This window comes from Culex pipiens, chromosome 3 (genome assembly GCF_016801865.2).
Source record: "Culex pipiens pallens isolate TS chromosome 3, TS_CPP_V2, whole genome shotgun sequence".
Taxonomy (NCBI): Eukaryota; Metazoa; Arthropoda; class Insecta; order Diptera; family Culicidae; genus Culex; species Culex pipiens.
In genome coordinates, this window is record NC_068939.1 from 53,465,289 (window position 1) to 53,479,878 (window position 14,590).

General features: G+C 36.9%; 1 pseudogene; it reads right to left on the reverse strand.

Annotated features, from left to right (window-relative positions):
- Nucleotides 1-2,772: 2,772 nt before the first annotated feature.
- Nucleotides 2,773-14,322, reverse strand: LOC120412895 (phenoloxidase 8-like; annotated as a pseudogene).
- Nucleotides 14,323-14,590: the final 268 nt, after the last annotated feature.

A 14,590-nucleotide genomic window follows, 5' to 3' on the forward strand; every position in this document is an offset into this window, starting at 1 on the left:
TCGAACTTATGATTATTTAAAACAGTTTGGGTTTATGTGTGATGTCTTCAATAAATCAGTAGTAAAGTTTCAATATGGTGAAACCATAGATGTAAATAAGCTGCCTATCCCACTTGCTCTAGTGACAGTTCCCGTTGAGAAAGAGAGTTTGTTTAGATCAACGGTTTTGCAATTTCTGGAGATTTTTTTTTTTTTTGAGTCAGGGGTATTAAAAATACCCAAAAAGCAAAAACTGAAAATTTGGTTTATTGGACCTTTTCAAAAAAAAAAAAAAAAAAACTCCAGATTTGAAAAGTTACTACGCATTCATTCTTATCCTTTTGAAACGTTCCACACTCAAAATCACAAAAAAATCGGAGGCAATTCCAGAGAGAAGTGATACTCTTTGGTAATTCCCTATGGTAATTCGTCAGGTTCAAGTCGAGCTGGTGAAAAGACAGCATCTAGTTGGCTTGATGGCTTTTTTACAGGGCTGTGGAGTCGGAGTCGGAGTCGGTGGAGTCGGGTCTTTTTGGGGATCTGGAGTCGGAGTCGGAGTCGTCCAAACTCGATTAGCTGGAGTCGGAGTCGGAGTCGGCTAAATTGTATGAGCTGGAGTCGGAGTCGGAGCCAGAGTCGTAAATTTCTGATAGACCCGGAGTCGGAGCTGGAGTCGGAGTTGTCAAAATATTTAATATAATTTATGAACTTATTTATTGTTCAATATTTGTTATAATTTAGGTTCATTCCTAATTTTTTACAATTTATTTATTCAATCGCGTGCACTGCGTTGACATTTTTTATTTAATTTATTTTTTGGTTCTACACTTGTTTTCAAAACATTTTTATTGTGATTGGAATGCTCTTATTGTGTTATTTTACTAGATCACTGAATGATAATTTGTTAATCCTCTCTTGTCAATGTTTGTATACACTATACTATAGTGTCATAACTCATAAATTAGGAATCAATTGTGGCTGTGTAGTCGAAAATTAAAACATATTCAAATAATTCTTTACTGTCTCTTTTTGCTTGTATTTATGTATTCTTTCAAATAAAATTTGAACAAATTTTATCAAACTCTTTCTAAAACAATATAAACACCGTCATCTTTTTGCCCGATAGTGAATATTTTGGAGATTTTAAGTTGATCATTTTTTTTTATTGGAAAATTAAATCAGTACTAATCGAAAAAAAATATTTTTATTACATTTGTAAAATTGACAGTATAACTCTTCTAATAAATTATCAACTCAATCTACTACTTCGGAACGCAACATGCTCATTTTGTGTGTAAATAAAAATAAATCAAAGTGTCGTGCTGAATACATTTGAAACTGACAAAAAATATCGAAAATTAGTAGCAATTAATTTTGAAATAATCATTGAATCATTGATATAGAGCAATTCCGTGCCAAATAGGGAATCGGTTATACCGGACGATCTCCAATTTTAATGAAACTTTGTAGACATGTATTCCGGCGCTTATGTATGCCATTTTTATGTATATGGAGCCAGCGATATTTATTTGTATTTCAGAATTTAAATATTTCTGTATAAGACAAACTTGTAAAAAATGTGACGGGCTTTCCGAAAAAAATCACTGAAAGAAAACAACACGCCACTTTTATGAGATTTTTTTTATTTAAAATTTTAAAAGTTAAATTTGAGGGTAAGCCCACGATTTTTTTTCGTTAAAATTTTATGTGAAAATTGCATAAGATGTTAAAAAAGACTCACGGAAAATGCAAGATGGAACAATCATCTAAAAAATGCAAAAATCAAAACCTCAAAATTTTCAAAAACCGAATGCGGGAATCGATTCTCCAGACAATTTTTACATAAATGTCTCTGTATTGACCTTTGTCTTAAGTATAATCCTTGTGAAGTTACAGCGGTTTTAAAAATAAAATATTAAAAAAAGTGGTTCTTCGATAGTTTTTGACAATTTCTATAGGGACCATCCATAAACCACGTGGACACTTTAGGGGGGGGGGGGTATGGCGGTTGTCCACGATCCATACAAAAAAGATTTTTTTGTATGGACAATTGTCCACGAGGGGGGGGGGGGTTGAGATTTCCAAAAAAGTGTCCACGTGGTTTGTGGATGGTCCCATATGACTGTTTGCGTGTAGTGGATCCTTAAATAATATTGTTGAACAAGTATAATGTTTTTAAATACCTTAAATCGGGGTGATATGATTGATATTATTTTAATTTATTTTTCAAACATTGAATTTTCTCATGATTTATATGTTTAAAGTGTGTACTGGGTTGGATCACACAATGTCCATGTATGTCTTCTCAAATAAATTCAAGAGATCTTCAAAAAATAGTTACTTTGAAAATTGTTTATTTCAATACCAAAGTATCTTTGATAGTTGCTGTGTTTCTTTAAAATTCCAGCCTAAAAGAATGCAAATTGGTTTTATATGTCAATTCGCTCGTGAATGCAAACTTTCTTTTAATATTTAATTAAAAAAAGGACAATTTAAAATTAGTGTAGCTAGCTTTTAAACTTAAAAAAGTGAATGTAAATTTAAAGTAGTTAAATGAAAAGTTCAAATTTTTCAAACAACTAAATTCAAATTTACTTAGAAAATTGTTGTGCTGAAAATGCGTTTAAATCTGAAGATATTTTTTATTTTTGTTTCAATAACGCTGAAAAAATGTAACATAGAACAACGAACACTTATCAACCATGCTTAGTATGGTTCCATACCACTCTTTTTGTATAAATAATTCGTATTTATCATTTTGCAAAACACCCCGATCATAAATGTCACTCCGGTTTATAGTATTCGTGCAAGTGTGAACTGAAATGTGAGTGATGTGATTAATCAATAGTTTTAAAATATATTAATTACATATTAGGTGTCGGAGTTGGAGTCGGAACCGGAGTCGACAAGTTGTGGAAAGCTGGAATCGGAGTCGAAGTCGGAGTCAGCTAGACTTGGTAGGACGGAGTCGGAGTCGGAGTCGGAGTCGGAGTCGCTTGAAATATGACCCGACTCCGCAGCCCTGCTTTTTTATTTGAAATTTTTATGACAGTTTTAAGTGCTAGATGACCCCAGATGCGCAGGTTTCCGTACAGTTGAGGGTTGATGGATAGATCGAAAGCCTCAACGAGATTCGACAAAATGTCAATGCCTTTCTTGGGATCAAGCGGTATTCGCTTACCAGATTTCTAGGTTTGCATTAAAAGTTAGATCAACATTTCATGTAAACAGTAAACCAAAACAACAAACTAACATCAACCACAAAACCCGCATCGATCGCAGCAAAGATACGGTCCCGTGCCTGCTCCATTTCAGTGATCGTAAACTTGAACCCCTTAACATCGCGATCAAGATTTTTTAAGGAAAAAAACGCCGGCCTGGCAGTGTACGGTCTGCTGTCCGCCGTTCGCACCATTTTCGGAAAGTACGCTTCCACAATAGGCTCCCGGAAGTTGTGCAAGCTCTTTGTCCGACCCAGCAGGTTGCAGAACCGTTCCACGTTGTACCGATGGATGATCTGCTGGTGCATGTAGAAGAACAACTCTCCACGTCGATCCTTGTCGATCACCTCGATGGGACCAGAGGTCGGATAAACCAAATGCCAGTGCCAGTGGTGCATGTTGACGCCGATGTCCTCCCGGAAGTACGCCAACCGCTGTTCATCCTCGCGATCCGAGGCGGTGAAATTCATCGGAATATCGATCACTTCTGCGTTACAACCTTACCTTCTTCGCGAAGCTTCGGAAACACTGACGGATCAACGAACTGATCCGGGAACAGTTGCAAAATCGACGGTAGATTCACGTTGGTGGTGTCCGGACGATGCTGCACGGCCACCGTGAACGCATACTGGAACAGGTACACGTTCACTCGATCCCGAACGTACGATCCTACGCCGATCAGGGTTGAAATGTCCGGTAGCTTCAGGAAGATATCGATCAACCTGGAAGCGATCTCCCGGTGCCTCTGGATGAACAGCGAGAAGGCCGCCCACCGAATTATGGCGAGAGCAAATCCGTTATCCGGTTGACGAACGTCCCGGACCGGAATCTTCACGTCCACGTTGTCTCCGAAGCGACTCTGCAGCTCCTGGCCAATCGGACGGTAGCGATCGGTGAGGTAGCTATCCGGCAGCTATCCGTTTTTCCATCATCCTTGGGGTAGAAGGTGGGCTCCAGGGGTCGCTGGAGAAGGGCCAACACATCACGCGGGCTTGTAATTTTTTTGAGCAAAGCAAATGGATTCTGGATCCTGTCAAACTAGTAGAACGTCACGTTTTGAGGCATTCTTTCCGAAATGACCATAAGTCATGTTTGAAAAGTTTGCACAAATATATTCGAAGTACAAAAAATTCATCATTATTTGCTCAGGCTGAAAAGCTATTCCACTGAACCAGAAGACTTCATTCTTCTCAACCAACTCACTAACAATACGGTTTTGTGGAAAATCAAGTGGAATAAGAAAGTTACTCAGCCCACGGAGGCAAGCTATCACGTCTTCTGATCGCTTTGAATTATTGATACAAGCTCCCCCCCCCCTCCCCTCTCTTAGGAGGAGCATTGTGCTGCATCTCTGAAAAGATGATACTCTTCGCCAGGACTTGTACCGGGCTCCTTATTTCCAGGACTTTGCCAAGATGATGGTTGTTAAAATTATGTAAACAATTTTAATCCCGTACGACGACAAAACCCGCTTCGCGTTGTCCCGGGCAAAAGCGGCGAACAAAGAAGAAATCGTACTCGCGAAAGAAGGCAAAAAAGGACTTTAGAGTCCATTAATAATCGTGAACTGTGCAAAGTCTTACTTCGCGTCTCTCTCTCTCTCTCGCAATGCAATTGCTGCTGCTCCTCTGCGAGGAGGGATTTTCCGCGGGCCCGGGGGTGGGAGAGTGAGCTCGATTTTTAATGGCTTGGACCACGTCGCGTTGTCATTATCGGGAGGAGGGATTAGGTACCCCCGGCGAGCGGAACTACCCACCACGTTTCGTTGACATTTGATCGGGACTAAATTAAGGGGGCGCGAGGGGAGTGGTGGGGATTAGCTGCAGGGCTTCGTTTGTGATTTGACGGTCCGCCGCGGAAAGAACAAAACAGTAATCTCCAAACCGTGGACTCATTTTTCATTGAAGCGAATCAAACTTATTTGACAGTCGTCTTAGGAAGCCACTTTTGTAGCAAATCTGGAAAATTGCTACCAGGAGGAGTTGAGTCTTGTCACAACTTAACCTCATTAAGGATATGCGATAAATGAGTTAGCTCTATCAATCAAAAATTGCCCCGACCTCTTCGCTCTGGGAAAAATATGGCAAGGGAAATCTTGATCGTGGTGTCTGGAAGGGAACATCAAAAGGAAGTTTTTCAAATGAGCTGGAAACGGTAGCAAGAAAAAGGGTTAAGTTGATTTCGACAGGGTCGGGAAGAAAACATAATTCAATCTTTGACAAATTGACTTTTCATAAAGTTAAGACTAGAGTACAATTTTTGTGAACGTAGTTCAGCAGTTTTGTCATTGAATTTGATTCCATTTTTTAGCTCAACTTTATGGATAGTAAGGTAAAAATCACATTACAGTCTAGACTTGATTATCCGAAGGCCTTGGCAAAGTTTCACTTCGGATAATCGAAACTTCGAATGATCGAATCACGACATTTTTTTTTTGTTCTCGTATTTTTGATTGTCTAGCTTTAGTATGATCCCTGAACTACGCTAAAGTGATTTAGAATGCAGTGATGAAATATTGAAAAAAAAAATACGTTTCGTAATTTAATGGGCAGTCAACTATTCATAAAATATTTGGCTAAAATTGGGACACAGAATTCGAATTTGATGATAAAAACAAGAAAATAAAAAAAACCCAAAAAAATTTTTTTTCGTGTTTTGATTATTTGAAGTCTCATACAAACCATCGAATAATCTAACTTCGGATAATCGAGTCTGGACTGTTTCAATCTAGGATAGGATAATCGAGTCTAGACTAATTCAATCTTCTTTGGCCATTATAATGTATCAAATGTGAATTCAAAAATAATAATCGATAAACCATTTTTAATATTTAACAGTAATAAAATACATAATTTAAGACTATATTGAGCAATTCTCTACAAAATCGGTCAATTTCGACTGTTTGGCTCAAACTTTTTGGGGATCAAAGAAGACATTTGTGTCATTGCTCTACCCATACAAGTCTCCATACAATTTTGATAGCTTTTCATACAAAAATGGTTTGTAAATATTCGAATATCTGTATTTTTTAAAGAAATTTTCTGATTTTCTGACAAAGTTGTAGGCATTGATGAGGACTATTCAAAAAAAAGTACACGGAATTTGTTTTGCTGATTCATTTTTTTTTATTAACTTTTTTTCACAAAAACTTAGTTTCCCAAAGTCCGTATTTTTTTTATTTTTGATTTTTTTATATGGTTTAGAAGACAAAAAACCGCAACTTTTGAGCCATAGAGAAATATGGACAAATATTTTGCCGTTGAGTTATGATATTTAAAAAAAATAGATTTTTTTTATTTTAATTCAGTTTTTAACCCTCTACAACGCAATCCCACCTAGACGGGCTTCGATTTCAAAAATGGTCGAAAATCAATTTTTCAACCAATTTTTGATCTTTAAAAAGCATTGGAAAGAAGAACTCTTGAATTTTTACAAGTTTTAGGGTTGGAAGTTTTACTTCTTTTAATGTGACTTTGACATTTTTTTAAATGTAATTTTTCTACGGGTCAGTTTTGGCTGTGTTTTCACTAACATTTCCTGTATTTTAAGTTAAAAGAAGAATGCAGTAATTTTTCTAGTGTCCCCTTTAAAATGCCTTAACGCATTTTTTTACAATTTAAATGATAATGGTGCCAATATAAAGCAGAAGAAAACAAGCAAAAAAAAACATTAAAAAAATAGATAGGCAAAATGTAATGATAGGAGGTGGTAGAATAGGCCAAATATCGCCGAGCTTCCGTGGCCGTGAGGTTACGGGTTTCACCTTGTAAGCGGAAGTTGATGGGTTCAATTCCTGTCTGGCTCGGCAAAGTCAGATCCCTTAAAAGAGTAAATATGCTCACTGGGATAACTGACCGGTAGGGGATGGGTTTCGTCTAGCGGCGTGCTGAGTTTCAAATCCAGAGGTCGTGAGTTCGATTCTCGTACCGGGATGATGAAGTTAAAAAAAAATACTACCAAAAACAAACATAAATTAACTTAAGATAAATAAAAATAAAGATAAATTTAAATACTTTGAATTAAACAAGAAAAACATAAAACAAGAGAAGTAAAGTTTTTCGTAGAACAAAAGTTGCTCAGAATAACCTCCTGAACACCGGAAAAATAAAAATTTTCGTAAAAAAAACTTTGGGCTGTAGTGGGTTAATTATACTCAAGTTTGCAATAGAAAAGAACTTAACAGATATTTTGATAAAGTGCACCGTTTTCTAGACATAGCCAATTGAAATTTAATATTAACTGAAAAATACACATTTTTCGATTTTTTAAAGCAGTGTCTATGATTGTCCATTCCTGATTTTTTTTTTCGAAGGCAACCTTAGAAGACGCTCAGGCACTATTAAAAAAAAAACTTTTCGAAACAAATGTTTTCAGGAATGGACAATCATGGACATTATTTGAAGAAACGAATAACGGTAATTTTTCACTTAAAATTAAACTTTAGGTGGCTTTATCTTGAGAACGGTGATGTTGATCAAAAATCTGTAAAATACTTTCGATTGCAAATTTGATTTTACATTAAAACCAATGTTTTTTAACTAAAAATTCTATTTTTCCAAAAAAATCATAACTCGTTAGCAAATTGTTTGTGCATAAGGCTCAAAAATTTTGGTTGTTTTGTCCCCTAAAACATATCAAAACGAAAAAATACGGATTTTGTGAAATTATTTTTTTGTGAATAACTTTAGGAATTCGAGTGTGTAGTTTGTTACAAAATAAACTGCTAGAATATTTGTTTGTTAGCAAATGCTGACTGAGATTAGACCATTCATTACAATAATAGTTCAAGATCAGTGGGTTTTTTTTTTGTTATGTTTTGAGTATACTGGTTTGTTGCGAACATAATGCGTATCATTATTTAACTAAGCTGTCTGATTTGGCGTTGAAACCATAAAAAGTATCCTTTTTTAAATCTATTTTGTCTGATTTGTTTGAAAAATAAAATCTCAAAAAGATGCCATGTTTTTTCAATGTTGGCTTTACAAAGGATTAGGAAAAATCAGAGGATTAATCACATTAATTCAACCGGAATATCTCATTATAAATTCACCAGAACCGATCTTTATTCATTCAACCCATTTAATTCCACTTATTCCCTGGACCTGCAGCAAATCCCACCAGAATCGTGTCGGTCATTTCGTTAAAAGTCTTAAGACTCAACCCTTTCAACGAACCGCGCTCCTTTAGCGCTACCCTGAAGATTTACCGAAGAGTGTTATTATTTTATTAAGATTTTATTTCGTTCGCCTCGTGAAATGCACCACCAGAAAATTGGACTTTTAAACTTAATTATGGTGCCACCAGCAACTTCAGGACAGCAACAACGAAAGAAAAAAAAAACGCACTAAATTAAACGTTAAAAGAGCGGGGAGCGCGAAAAGGATTAGGGGTCGCGCTTTTCCCTTCGGTGGGCGTGGAAATGCTTTCAAGAGGAAAAACCCTTTTTCGCCACGGCATAATTGAATTCTATTTTGGCGATTTATTTTACGGACCCAACCTAATTCCATCCGGGGGCGAGATGAGACGCCGACGATGTTTGGGAGAGCATACGGTTGAGTTGGGTGGATTGAACTGAATGAAAGCGTTTCTTCGAGTGGATGAGAGATGGTTGTGCTGGATATATTCCGAGGAAGTTTTGGCAAGTGATGCTAGCTCAGATTTATTTTTTTATATTTCTTGGTATTCTTGAATTACAATTATTTTAAAGTTTTGTCAATCCAAATTTAGTTAGAAGCTAAATTTTAACCTAGTTCCTGTAAATGACTACTAGATAAAGGTTGAAACTCTCTAACTGGCAACACTTCTCCATCGGTCTTACCATTCCAGTCAAAACTATCCAAAAGCCAGCCGACACAAGAGGCAGTTTGCTCCGACAAAACCAGCTCGTCCCTCGAACCAGTCGGCAAGCAACCAAACTTTCCGGATCACTTCCGATTTGATTACACGTCGGGGTTTTGTTCATAAGGTCCGGCCCTTAATAAGGATATTCCTCCACCGCAGAAATTCTGGCACATCCGGCCGTAGGTTTCGCGTCCAGTCAAGGATGGCCGCATTAGTGTGGTGGCCCTTTCGAGGGGGGAAACGCTCAATTTATGTTCCACGTCTCGTGTTCGTACAGCGCCAACGATTTAGTCCGTGAAAGTGGAGTTTTCCCGGTGAAAGCGAAAAGTGCTGCCGCTCCTTCTGTTGTAATGCTTTCTTCGCAAAACAGTGGAGATAAATAAAAAAGGATTAAATTATAATTAAACGATGATAATTTGTGCGCCAGGCACCATGCCCTGCAGCAGGGAGAACCGAGCAAAATTCGACACAAGAAGTCGGTAGGATTATGGTCCGCCAGTATCGGAAAATGCCAAGCCTTCCGGGTAAGTGCTTTTCCCACCAGCCAGGGAATGATGTGGGGAGTGTGTTTACTCGAGGAAACATGAACATGGAAGGAAATCGCAGCACGTTTGCAGCACACGGGTGAAAACCAATAGTTTGTTCATTTTCCCGACTGCGGTGTGATTAGGAGCCACTAAACTGCCCCTGATCGCATAAATGTCCCATATGCATTTTTTATCGATTTCGAGTTATTGATGCAGTTTGGTTCAAAATTGTGTGCTCTTTCGAAAGAGCATATAACATCCAGTACTTTGTTCTAGATATCAGGAGGAAATCCAGTTTTTTCGCGAAAATTTAACACGTAGCCTTATGTATGGGACAAACTTCAAATGCTTTTTTCTCAGCTTGCTGTTTTTGCATATGGGACATTTATGCGAACATGGGCAGTAAATCTTGCCAAAATGGAAGCGCAGATGATTTGTGGCCGGGATTTTTCCCAGAACGTCTTGGAATGTTAATGGCATTACAAGAAGTGTTTGGATATGTGAGATGATTGGGTAATGATGTTTTATTTGGTTGAAATGATAATAAGTAGCTAAGTTTTTCAAAAAGCATCTGAAAGTAGCCATTCCAAACTGCTTATACTGAAAAATTTAAAAGATTTTGTCGAATCACGAGCGAACACCAGCAATTTGAATTTTGAGTTATGTTTGACAAAGCGTACAATGTCATAAAATTGCAGGGTTATTTTTTAGAGTGAAATAATGTTCTACAAAGTAGAGCAGACAATAACAAAAAAAAATTAAATAAAAACTTAAGGGGTTTGCTTGTAAAAACATACGTGGTAGGTAAATTCTGCAACTGCAAGCTTAAAAAATCGTTTTCTCAAGAGATTTCAATTTGCCCAACATTCGAAAAATTGATTCTTATGTAAAATCGTCTGGGGAACACGATGGTGAAGTTTAATTCAAATTTAAATCAAAATTTAATCGCATGTGTATTGAGAAAATTGCTAGTAAATTTTTCAATTGCACAAAATGCATCAAAGTTTGATTCAAAAATCTGATGACGCCATTCGATTCAGCGTCCAATTTCCTTTAAAAAAAGCTTTCGAGTTTTGCTCTATAATTTTTGTTTCCAAAATATGGCCATTTGAAAAAAAAGGTTTTTTTAAAAAATGAATAAAATCGCAAAATTTTGGGGTGGGGTTCCAAAAAAGAAGGGGTGGTCCAATTTGGTTCAAAATCGGGATTCTTACATGTTTTGATAGTATCAATAGCTCCACCAAATTTGAGCTTAATCAGAAAAATTGAATTTTAATTTAATTTATTTTATTAGTAAATAATCAATTTACAATTCCGTATTTCTTATAACCTAATAGAGTTTTGGAGTTCCTTTCAACTATGATTTGAACTATAATTCATTTTGACGTAATTGGATATTCTAACAATGGATTTGGCAAGAGAAGGTAGAATTGAAAAAAACCTTCTATTAATCAGAAAAATTCGATTTCGAATTTGTATTTTTTTGTGTACAGTTGAGGCGAAATGACCCATAAGTTTTTGTGTTTTTTAAGCGTAAATATGCATTTCAAAAGCATAAAATGATTATGAAATAATCCTTTCACCTAAAAAAGGACGTTGAAATTGGTTATTTATTTTGACATAATAAATAATAATAAAACTTTATACCGAAGCATAAGGCTTCGTTTTTTCAGAGAGTTTGTCAATCATTGAACTAATCTTCAATGGGTTTATGGTAATTGAGATTGATAATTACTTATGCAGGTTAAAAGTCACATTTTTAATAATAAAGTATTTTTTATTAGTTAAGTGGCTATAACATAAAACGGTCACCTAAACGGACCTAATAAAAAAAAGTTAAGGATAAAAAAAAAACATAAAACGGTGTCCGGGTTAAAATGGTTTGTGATATGGTATGATATGTCCCAAATTTTGTAATTGCGTAACGAAAAATGACAGAGTTTATTTAAAATAATTCGATATTTTTTTGCGATGAGAAATACGTTTTTTCGAAATTCTAACATTACACCATCAGATAGGGCATCAAATTTTACTTAAAAGTCCCTTTGACACTTAATTTCTTATTCATAACCATATCAGAAAATTGACCTCGTATTCGTGATCAGGGACTAAAATTACCCCTTAGGACAAAGTTTTATCCACGATTTTTTAATATTATGATATTTCGTAAAATTTACAACAAATTAAATGTTGACCAACTAGTGCCATTGCCTAAAAGAAGATATTTTTTGTCATATAAAACATATCCAACAATGATATTTTTCAAAAATACGGTATTTGAGGTCGGTACAGATTTTTGAATATTTTAATAGCCTTTTTCATTGTTTGGAGACTTGTATAAATGAACAAATGATGCAAAATGTAATTTTTGGTCATAGAAAAAGTATTTACAAAGATTCACCCAAGTAAAAGAAAGCAAAAATATAATGTGCAAAACCATGCTTTCCTATAATACATTATAAAGGTAACATATGATTGATTATTACAACATTTGTAATACATACATTCAAATTGTTTTGATATACTTTTTCAACACATTCAATTTGTTTACTTAATTTTGTAAACTGATAGCTATCTCCATCGACGGTCCGTTTTTGATCGAAATTTATGTTTTTGACTGTTAAAAAGAAAAAGGATTTAAAATCATATTGCTGACATTGTTCACAAACCAAACAATAAGTTTATTAACAAAATTGAATTATTATACAAAATGTTTTCAATAAAATAATTTTTAATAATTTGTCAAGATAGCACGCAACAAGGAAATGACTGAAGTGAAGAAGTTCAGTGAGGAATCTTCATTTAATGAGTTTCACTAAGCACTCCTTTTGGAAGAAAAAATAACGAGAGTTGATTTGTGCTTCACATGTTAAAATCATTGTAAAATAAACTCATTTGTAGATATCAAAATCAAATCAAATCAAATTATTCGCTCTACAGCATTGCCTTGGCGTTCTCGATTGCGAGATTTCTACTCGAAACTAGGTGTTCGAAGGCTTGATTGTTGAGGCAATTGCAAACCTCTTTTTACACCTTAGCTTCCATCCACCCCGGGATTCGAACTGACGACCTTTGGATTGTTAGTCCAACTGCCTACCAGCGACTCCACCGAGGCAGGGACCCAGGGAGACGACTCCTACACCTGGACTGAGCTAACGACCTAACCTTTGTAGGTTAGTCCGGGACCAACATTTACTTCCCTGTCCGACGGAAGGCGTGATCAGACAAATCTCGTCTCGAAAAAGGCCACCGGGACCGTCTGGGATCGAACCCAGGCCGACTGGGTGAGAGGCAATCACGCTTACCCCTATACCACGGTCCCGTGCCATTTGTAGATATAAAGCCGTCAATTTAGCACCTCTCATGAAGAGGTGCTTCACTCCCAAAACCAAAACCCCCAAACAAGATTCCCATTGTTGCTTGAACCTGCCGCTGGTGGGAAACTCAACTGCTGTCCCATCTGCATGTCTCCACCACCAAACCAACCGTCCTGCAACACTCACCTTTCGAATGATTACCATCTCGACTCGAACTCCAGTACGAACGACTCCTCACACAAATTTTACGCCAAGATGTCGAAGTCGTCCCTTTGCGACATTTCCTGGCGACGACGACGACGTGGTGTATTTTGATTGTGGTTTGATACGGTTAAAATTCCGCCCAGGACCAAATTCTATCACCATAACCGAACCCGTACACGATATTTCGGCAATGAATACATTAACATCCGGAAAGGGTGGGGGAGGATTTTCCACCACTTGATGAAGAGAGTACGAGGAGGGAAAACAAGAGATGGAAATAAACGAGGGAAACTCAACCGTATCGGTGCTGTGCTTGGGAGAGGGGAAAAATTGCGCGTGTCCCACATGTGTGGGTGGGGAAGGGGGTGGGTTTGCCGAAAACACATGGGAGTTATTAGGAAGCAAATTGTTTTCGATTTTCGTTTCCCTTGAAGATGGGCCACGGGAGCATCATTTGGTATCAATTTGGGAATATGTGCGGGATTCACGGTTTGTTTGCATATGGAAAGTCGATTTGATTTTAACGTTCGGGGAAAGTGTAATAATTTCTGATTAAGGGCTTTTGCCGATGGTTCTTGTCCTAAATTTACGCACATATTGTTCGGGATGTGATTGTGTTTGGAGAGAGTTGATTTAAATCGAACTCAACTGTGTACATGCCATTAAGTTTTTTTTTATCATACAAAACAGCAGCTGCAAATTCTGATTATTATCCTTACCATAGATTTTCGTTTAAATTTAACAATATTAAATAAATCAAATTTTATTACTCCCGTAAACTTCTGAAGCAACAAAAAAAATCGACCTCAAAAAACAAATATTTGTCCAACTGCACTCGCTGGAACACACAAGTCGAGATCAACACCTACCCACGGCCAATTGGACCGCTTATCCCAATCTCCGTCAGGCTGGAAATGCAAACCAACAGAATCAAAACTATCTGAACAAGGTGTCTACTTGAGCTCAAAAAAATGCGGTGCATTAAAACAAACAAACCCAAACCAAAAATGCTTACGGAATCCCAGCGAAGATTTTAACCCTCAGCCCTCTGTTTGTTTTCGTTTGATTTGAAGGGAAAAGAAATGCTCAAGTGGTTTACCCTTACGAATTAGGGTTTTGCTTGGGCATCGAGTTAAACACAGGTAGCCACATGTGCGAGCTTGAGAGCACCCAGAAATGTTTGCGGACCGTAATGATGCACAGCACAGACAGGGCACCGTCCAGTAGAGCCATTGGCCACGGATGAGGAACGCACAATTGGAATCGGAACAAATATGCCAGGTGTGTGGGTTATTTGCTCGGGAAAAGGGTAAACACTGTACCGGGTTTGGTTTAAATTTCGGTAGCTGGATTGTCAAATAAGGTGGGATCAAGGTGGAATTTGAATAATTTTGTTCACAATTGTAGAGAATTTTACTGAGTTGTGCTGAGTCTGAATCTTATTGCCAATAAACTGGTGATGGCAATTGAAATAATTTCAAGAAAATGAAAGTGATTGAGT